At 39.0% G+C, this 9,581-nt stretch overlaps 1 pseudogene; it reads right to left on the bottom strand.

Moving 5' to 3' along the window:
- Positions 1–5,155: 5,155 nt before the first annotated feature.
- LOC114553050 (putative nuclease HARBI1) lies at positions 5,156–6,472 on the bottom strand (annotated as a pseudogene).
- Positions 6,473–9,581: the final 3,109 nt, after the last annotated feature.

The raw sequence follows: 9,581 nt of genomic DNA, 5'->3' as shown, positions 1-9,581 counted from the left end.
CAGGAAACATTACTGCTTCTACCCCACCATGGATTATTTCTAAAAGCTCTCTACCTGCTCTTCTCTTCTCATCAACCAAACCTCTCTCAACCATATCAGGTAATAACTACATGGTAAAAAGCTCTTTAAGAATCTGGTATCAAATAAGGAAATCATTTAATTTACCTAAAACCTCTACTGCTACACCTGTTTTCTATAATCATGCCTTCCCCCCTCGTTCACTGATGCTGCCTTTAAGATCTGGAAAAATAGAGGCATTGTCACTGTAGCGGACTTATATGTCATTAACACTTTTCCCGCCTTCATCCAGCTAAAGGAGAAGTTCACTCTCCCACCTACACACTTTTTTCGCTACCTCCAGATTAGAAATTACATCCGGACAAATTTACCACATTTTGAATTAATGGCAGCACCCATTGAACTTTATACTCTGAATCAACCCCCTGACTCCAAAAAATGTGTGTCTTGATTTTTTGACCTGTTTACAGCATTTAACCCAACTCTCACACATAATTCAAAGGAAGCATGGGAAAGGGACCTGGGTGTGACAATTACTGATGGAAACTGGTTTTCTTATCTTAAAGACATCCACAAATGTTCTATAAATTCTAGACACCAGCTAATTCAATTCAAAGTGCTCCATACACTTCACTACTTCTGTACTAAACTACATTCTTTCTATCCTTCTGTCTCCCCAACATGTCCAAAATGTAAGTCTGCTAAGGGCACCCTGGGTCACCTCTTTTGGTCTTGCCCTAAGCTTAACAGATATTGGTCAGATATCTCTGCCTGCCTCTCCAATGTTTATGACATTGTACTAGACCCGTGTACTGCGGTTTTCGGCAGGACCAGTCATCTAAAAATGTTGCACCACCTACATCCTAAGACTGTTCAATATGGCATGATTATTGCCAGACGGAATATTTTGACATTGTGGAAAAGCAAGGATGTTCCCTCTTTTAAGACCTGGCTAGCAGAGATGTCCAACTTGCTACATATGGAGAAAGTACGATACGATGTCTCTCTCGTCTCTGTAACCGTTGACAAAATTTGGCAACCATTTTTGTCGTATCTATCAAGAATGTCTTAAAATGCTTGATTTTCACTTGGTGACTGTGTGAACTGGTTTTACTGTTTCTCAGAAGAGCAACCTTTCTTTCTTTTACTTTATTTCTTTTATTTGATCCTGTGTTTGTACATGTATATATAATGTATGCATACTTTGTACAATGTTTTCTTTTACATTTAGCTACATAATTGTTAGTCTATTGTTATTGTTTTTTGCTTGTCTATGGGTGGGTTTTATGTTCTGCTGTGCTTTTTCTTGTTTGTTAAACAGAAAAGCTATAAATAAAATACAAAAAATGTACCTCCATTAACCCCCAGGTCCACCATTCTCTGTACCAGAATATCTATTTGCATAGTGTTAAATGCAGATGTGAAATCTATGAACAATACTCATGACATAATGAGTAGTGACTTGCAGGTCCTTAGCAATTAAACAAGGTTACAGTTGCATCATATGTACCCCTCTGGCCTTTGTATGCAAATTGTAGCCAGTCTAAAGAGCTGGATACAACATTTTTTATATGTTTGCTTACAACTCTTTCCATGCATTTATATAAGATGGAGGTAAGTGCAATGGGTCTAGAATCATTTAATTCTACGGTTCCAGATTTTTTTGGAATGGGTACGATGTTAGACAACTTCCATGATTTAGGAACTGTATATGTCTGTAGAAGTAACTGGAATAACTTAGTTAGCACTCCTTTTAGTTGATAAGCACAGACTTTAAGCACTGTCCCTCTGAGGCCATCTGGTCCTGGGGCCTTGTTGGGTTTAATGTACGCCAGACTTGAAGCTATGTCCAGTGAGTGTAATTGAAACATATTCATGTAGAGAGTTACACACAATCAGTAATATTACAATATTACGAGCTTACCTCTTTTCAGCAGAGGGTTTCTCTCCTTTAAAGTCAATGAGGCCTTGATATGACCGGTCACTCTTAAAGGACACACAGCTGGGTTCAGGTTCAGATTCAGGTTTAGGTTCTGGTCTCTGATGGGTCCTGATAGAAAAACGCATTTATTGAGGGTCATGTTCAGTAGTCTCTTATAGCCAGACCTTCCTCCACAGCGCTGTGGCGGAGGAAGGTCTGGCTAGTCCACACAGCATTCCTGGATGTGAGAACACATCCTCTGGTTTATTGGAATGTATTTAAACCAATCACAATCATCTTGGGCGGTGCTAAGCTCCGGACGGAGCCACGGTGCCTCTGCGAAATAGTCTCAGGAAGGAACTTGTTTTGGTGGAACATGTGTACGTTCAAAAGTAGTTTTAGTCGTGCAACAGAAAACTCAGATTGGACAGATAGTCTAGCTAGCTGTCTGGATTTACCCTGCAGAGATCTGAGGAGCAGTTAACCATAGTCCTCACAAATCCACCGAAGGTTAAAACACCAACACAAAGACAGAGGAAGGGGTCGGACATCTGGACGAAGATGAGGGTCATCCGGCATCAACTGAGCAATCCCAGGAAATGAAAGTTGCGGATATAGACTAAATGTTTTGTAACACATTTTTTTGTTGCTGATCGTATAAAGTAAATGAAACTATTTATACCACCTCAGTTTGCGTGCTTACTCAGCACTGTGGAGCTCTGGCATTGAGAGACAACCAAATAACAAAAGGAGACATAAACGCAGGAAGGTCCATAGTAATACATTCTGGTGAATTTGGGGCAGTTTTTATGAAACTAATAATAAAGGTTATTGTATACCGGTGACTGCCTTTCCCAGGTAACATTGGGGCACAGAGCAGCAGACAGAAAGGGATATAAGAGAAGGATCAGACAACCTCAGAATGTGCTCTGAGCAATTGGATCTCAATGATTCACACCTCTACTTAAAGCTGTCCACTTGTAATTTAATACCAGGTGAAAACAGGGCCATAGATATCCCAGAGTGCACCTGGATGACAGGCTACAGTGGGCTGGAAACACAGAGACACTCTACAAGAAGACAACACACCCAATGAGACAACACTACTTCTAGTTTGCTGGAGGTTTCAGAACAACTCACCTCAGTCTTCGGCTCTTTATTTCAATATCATCCTCCCTTTCCTTTTGTCTTTGCCTCTTCCTTCTCTCCTCCTCCATTTTATTTGGCCTGTTACAAGTCACCTTCTTTTTTAAAGTAATGGTGGCTCCATAGACTGGTGACTCTTCATAGACACACAGCAGGGTTCAGGTTCAGGTTCAGCAGGGTCAGGTCTCTGATGGGTCCTGTTAGAAAGAGAGGAAGACCACTTTTTAATCTCCAGAAACAGAAGCTGCTGGAGAAACTAGAAGCTATCAAGCAGAAAATAAAGTCTGAAGCTCTTCACTGAATGATTTCTGCTCTCTGCTTATCCTGCTCTGTCATTCATTCTCTTTCTGGCAGAACAGGAACATTGGAAAGACTCCAGGACTAATGTCATCTTTCTGTCCTCTAATGGATAAAAAGACTCCAGGGGCCTGTACCATGATGGTAGTTAAACAAACTCAGGGTTGCAGGATTGGTTTAGAGTTGACAAAACCAAACCGATGCAATAAGGCTTTATTGGTACCATGACGCAGCTCATCAACTTTCTCTGTCAACCCAGGCTTTGATCCTTAAACTCTGATTACTCCACACGCGCGTGCACATAAAAGAGTGACGTCGGCACCGAACAACCAATCACCTTCGATATGGATAGAGCGAGAGCAATGTATTTTTCCGCGGAGGAGCAAGAAATTATTCTTCAGAAATATGAAGAATATAAAAATGTTTTTCAAGCATGCAGTAATACCGTCTCTGCTGCCAAAGCAAGAGAACAATCTTGAAGGGAAGATTGCTGATTGCGTTAATGCGTAAGTTAAAGAAATACATTCTATAGGCCACATATATATATATATATATATATATATATATATATATATATATATATATATATATATATATATATATGTGTGTGTGTGTGTATTGGCTTTGACATCCTAAGAAATATTAATATTAATTGATTTTTAGATGCAACCCCAACTCCAAACGTTCTTGGCAGCAGATCAAGACAAAATATAAAAATATAATTCAAAGTGGTGAGTATTTACCACAACCTTTTATTATTTTTGTGAACATTTTATCACAAATCTGGAAAACTGGGGGAGGGCCACCTCCTGCAGAATACACTGTGGCGTAGGAGTTGGCTTTGAGTAACAATAAGGGGCGGCCAATTATGGATGGGGTTTCAGGTGCTGTGCAATCTGACCCTGGTGCTGGCTCCTCGAAGCAAGTGACACTGGGTATGTGTGTTCAATGCATTACTACTAATTTAAAAAAAAGGGTTAAATATTGCTGACTCTATGTTCTGCAGTAGAGGGAAATACAGTGTCCTTGTTGAAGCCAGCACACATGCACACAGTCTCCCACACAGAGGTCAGTATGCAGCGGACAGAACACCATGAACATAACCTTCTTTATAACAGTTATGGTTTACATTGGCCTACTTTTACTTATTAGGGTGAAGAAAATGAAGACACTCTGTGTGTTCTGAGACAGTTGCTGAGGTGAATGCCCTGCATGGGCTTTTTATTATGGCACACACTTGAATGTTTCATAATTAACATAATTAAGTGACTGGCCCTTACACATCTCTTTTATTGTAGGATTTTTCACAACCTGACCCAGAAACTGAGGCCTCTACCTCAATGGGCTACATAAGAAATGTGAACAAGGTAATACTTTACACCCTTGACAAAAATTATCTATGTTTGTAAAAAGTCATGCCACTTTATGTGATTAACCTCCAGAAAACTTGTAATGATTGTTTGTGGTGGAATTTTTTCAGGTGGAAACAGACTCAGTCAGGGCCCTTTACAAAAGGAGTCTCGAAGTAAACTGTTCACTAAAGGAGCTGGACTGTGAGCTGAGGAGGGTCCAATTAAAAAAAATTAAATTGGAGATCAATCAGCTGGAAAAAAAACAGATCTCAGTATGTTAACTTATTTATTCAAGTAACCCTTTAGTGTGAACACTATGAATATTTATTAATATAACTTTCTCTTGCTCCCTTTTTCCTCCCTATAGCCACATGACCAATAAAAGAGTTTGAGACCTATCTGCAGTGTGAATGTGTTTTTATTAAGTAAAATATTGTGTTGTGACTGCATCTCTGACAGCTGCGCCAGCTGGGTGGTCAAGTGTGATGGGGTCAATTTCATCTGGGAGAAGCTGGTTTTGTGGTGGTACTCGCTCCTTTCTGATAGTGGCTATATTGTGCAGAATGGCACATGCAGCCACTATCTGTGATGCCCGCTCTGGTGACACTCTTAAGCGCCTAAGGCAGTTGAAACTTACTTTTAGGATGCCAAAGGTCATCTCGATCTTGACCCTGGTTTTACTGAAGCGGTTTTGTGGCCCTGTCTGAGGGTCAGGATAGGGGGTTAGCAAAAACCTCTGGCATGCATAACCCTGTCTCCTACCAAGTTTTGCTGTCACAATTAAAATAAACACTTTATAAAAATGTTTGTACTGTACCAAATTTAATTTGCCTTCCTCAAAGCGCTGACACAACATAGACTCATGGAAAATTCGTGAGTCATGCAATGAGCCAGGCCATTTGGAATCCAAGCTTGTGATCATGCATTCATGATCACAAGTCATCTGCAGATGAAATCTCTTACTATTCATTTAAATATTTATTTAAATTGCAAATAAAAATCAGCACATATATATTGTAGCCCTACCTGAACATTAAGGCTGTGAAAGGACTTTCTGTTCACATAATCTGCCTCATATTCTCCTAGAGCTGTGGAGATTGCAACATGTGTGCAGTCTATTTCTCCAATGACTCTAGGGAATCCTTTCATATACATATATATATATATATATATATATATATAAAAACCATTCTTAACATGTAGCTACTATAGACTATTGTATAATACTTAAGTGCTCTTAGTGCAAGCTGCTTTTTGAAGAAAAAAAAAACTGATTGTGAAAGGTTAAATTTGTTCATGTCACCCTATCAATATATCTTACCGGCAATTTTATAAAATCCCTCTTTTATGGACATGGTCGATAAATGTCCAGAGAACACAATGAAGCTATTTATGTTCCCCTGCAGTGCGAGGACCACCTTGCAAATGGTTCGACAAACCGTGTTTTTCCCTAGGTTCTCCGCATCACTGACCGCATAAAGTATGTACCACTTGCAACAAAACGCAACGCAATACATACCATTAGCGGTACAGTAAGCACATGGCTCTGACGAGTCACATTTGTTATGTGCGGCTCAAGAAGTTCGCAAAGATAAGTTATTCCTTCCGCGGAAAATCTGTATCTTTCATACAAGTATCAGGAAAGTCAAGGGTATTTTGTCTGTCTTTCTCTACGAAGTGCTCGTCTAACAATTTGCGCTTAGATGTTTATAGGATTTGGAAGAAAAGGTGAAGCCATTGCAATGATTGCAACAGAGAACAGAAGCTGGGAATTAATTACGTCACCTATATGTTTCTTTGCTCACCGCTGATTGGTCAAACTTCAGACTGAGATCTCGAATCCAGAACATAACCTGCCCCGGAGCAGGTTACCCGTGCAGCGTAAGATACCATGGCAACGAACACCGATTAAAGCCGAGCTACTTTCATAGTACCTAAAACCCAGGGATGGTGGAAACTAAACTGAAACATAGCTGGCTAGCTACCTAAACCAGCTTCATTGTATAAGCCCCTGGGCTAATGTCATCTTTTGGTCCTCTAATGGAGACAAGACTCCCGGACTAACGTAATCTTTGCACAGAACATTCCTCTCCTGTTCATAAAAACAATGGACTTAAAGACACTTCTCCTCCTCCACACATCACTACAACAGTACCAGAGGCATTTAGGTCACTACATTTTATTCTGAAAGATCCCAGAGGAAACAGTAGAGTCCTGTTGTGTCTGACTTTACGCTGGTGGAGAAGACAGTGTGTTTTCTGACAGCAGGAGAAAGGCTCAGACCCCCCCATCTTCAAACTCAGCCTTCATTTAGATCTCAACTACACAGCTGTAAAGTTGTCTGACTGCAGCCTCACGGTTGGGACAGACAGACGTAGAAACGTGGTAAAGTATTTAAAACCTCCTCTGTAATAGTTCATGCTACAACATGGAGATTTATCTTCAACACTTCAAGAGTCCTTAACACTTTCTCAGGAAAAAAGGAGTGAAGTAGAAACATTATATTTAACATTACAGAGCCAGAAACTCACCCTGAAAAGACCAAGGACTAACGTGGTGTTAAAGTACCAAACAGATACTTACAGTTTCTTCAAACAGTCCAAAGAGTTGATGAAGAACAACTCAGGGGAGTTATTTCCTGATGAGTCACAGCTCCACCTATCAGGAAACAGATTTTCACAATAAGAGCTTTGTTCCTTCTCTCTGTGTAACTGTGGTTGTTGTTGTCAGTGCTTTTCAATAATTGGCCATGGGGAAGTAAAAACATCATTTTCTGCAACAAAATTATGGTTAAACACACACACATACACACACACACACAGACACACACATACACACAGACACACAAACACATAAACACACACACACACACACACACACACACACACACACACACACACACACACACACACACACACACACACACACACACACACACACACAGACACACAAACACATAAACACACACACACACACACACACACATAAAAAAGACAAAAATAAAACTTTGTCTTATCACCTTTAGAAATTAGTTCAAACACTTACATTAGGTTTAACTTTCTCTGAAAAAAAAAACGGAATTCAAACGGTGCCAGATGATGTTTAAAGAGTTTAAATTAAAGTATATCGTAATAAAATAAAGGATCTATAAGACAGAAATAAAGGATCTATAATACAGAAATAAAGGATCTATGAGACAGAAATAAAGGATCTATAACACAGAAATAAAGGATCTATAACACAGAAATAAAGGATCTATAACACAGAAATAAAGGATCTATATAAGACAGAAATAAATGATCTATATAAGACGAGATAAAAAGAAGAAGAAAAAAAATAAGGGTAGTAAACAACAGTCAGTGACTTGTTTATTGCTAAGGCCATGGTCAAAATTAAAGATTTAATAATAATGTAATAACTATAACAATAACTTATTTCACCAGTAAATTGCTGTTGAACCCCAGATGGGAAAAGGGTATTTTACAATTACTGTGAATGCACCACGAGGCTGCCTGTTTTAAGTGAATCTGTGTTGTTTAATTCCGACAACGGCAGCTGCAAGTGAACACACCGTCTGTGTTGTTTAATTCCTACAACGGCAGCTGCAAGTGAACACACCGTCTGTGTTGTTTAATTCCGACAACGGCAGCTGCAAGTGAACACACCGTCTGTGTTGTTTCATTCCGACCATATGAACATCCTGTATATCTATGAATTGTAGAAGTCCTCCACAGTGAAACACAGTCACACTTTACACTGTTTAACGTTAGCTGTTAGCATTTTAACCGTGATTAATCCAGCTGCTAGCTAAAGGTAGGCTAACGTTACATGCTGTCAGGTGTAGTGTAAAGTCGAGCACCGAAATGAGGCACCGAAACTTTCGTTCTTATTCGGTCTCGTTACTACCGTTTACGTCGGCACCGGTTTCCTATTGGCACCGAGTTTCGGTACCCAACCCTAGAAATAAAGAATCTATGAGACAGAAACAAAGGATCTATATAAGACAGAAATAAAGAATATATAAGACAGAAATAAAGGATCTATGAGACAGAAACAAAGGATCTATATAAGACAGAAATAAAGAATATATAAGACAGAAATAAAGGATCTATGAGACAGAAACAAAGGATCTATATAAGACAGAAATAAAGAATATATAAGACAGAAATAAAGGATCTATGAGACAGAAACAAAGGATCTATATAAGACAGTAACACTCCCAGATACCCAGACAACATGGCAGAGGATCTTTGTGAAAACGCCAGTTGGAATGAATTACAAGTCCAGTTGAGTTGGTTTCTCTGCAGCTTTCTGCTCTTAAACTAAACTAACACAGATAGAGTTCACCAGTCAAACATTATATATATATACATATATATATATATATATAAATTACAGACATTAGAGTTAAATTACCTTCAGCTGGAGCTTCACACGGAGAGTAAAAGCTGCAACACAAACTCTGGAAAAACACTAGAAAGTGAAAGTAAACTTTAAACAGAAAACAAGAGGAAATGCCCAGAGAAGCTCAGCATTACCTAATCTAGGAAATAATGACAGTGAACATGTACTAACACATGTATTAGAGTTGTTTTTAAATCTAAGGTATGTCAAGTCAAGTGGGTTTTATTGTCATTGCAACCATATACTATATATAGTGAAGTGAAACAATGCTTCACCATGGATCAAGTGGTGTTACACATTTAAAATATATAAAAACGACATTCGAGACATTATAGACTCCACATAAAGTGCAATTCCTACTTAAAATGGAGCATTGAAGACAGACAAGGGACAGGAAAGACAACAGACAACAGGGCATAAGTAGATGTATAACAGAACAATGA

The sequence above is a fragment of the Perca flavescens genome, chromosome 3 (assembly GCF_004354835.1).
Source record: "Perca flavescens isolate YP-PL-M2 chromosome 3, PFLA_1.0, whole genome shotgun sequence".
NCBI lineage: Eukaryota > Metazoa > Chordata > Actinopteri > Perciformes > Percidae > Perca > Perca flavescens.
Note: the sequence above shows the minus strand (reverse complement) of the source record. Positions and strands in the feature narration are given on the sequence as shown.